A 347-nucleotide genomic window follows, 5' to 3' on the forward strand; every position below is an offset into this window, starting at 1 on the left:
GATACGCAGATCTCGAACGCACGGCGTCCCGCCGCCACCTAGTATGTCCTCCTCCTTCTATGATCAAGACGAGAGAAATAATTTCAGAATAATGCAAAGGATGTTACGCGACACACAAAATCTATTTGATATCCAAGAAGAAATATTTCAAAGTTTGTATAGGTAATATTAATTATGTCTCATTGTATATACATTGTCTATAAGCATTTTTTATTAATATTTATAGATTATATATGAGTGTGTGTGTGTGTGTGTGTGTGTGTGTGTGTGTGTGTGCCTATATTTACACAGATTTTTATAAATTTCTATATATATATATATATATATATATATATATATATATATAT

This window comes from Odontomachus brunneus, unplaced genomic scaffold (assembly GCF_010583005.1).
Source record: "Odontomachus brunneus isolate Ranch 3 - 2012 unplaced genomic scaffold, Obru_v1 Obru_scaffold_320, whole genome shotgun sequence".
Lineage (NCBI taxonomy): Eukaryota > Metazoa > Arthropoda > Insecta > Hymenoptera > Formicidae > Odontomachus > Odontomachus brunneus.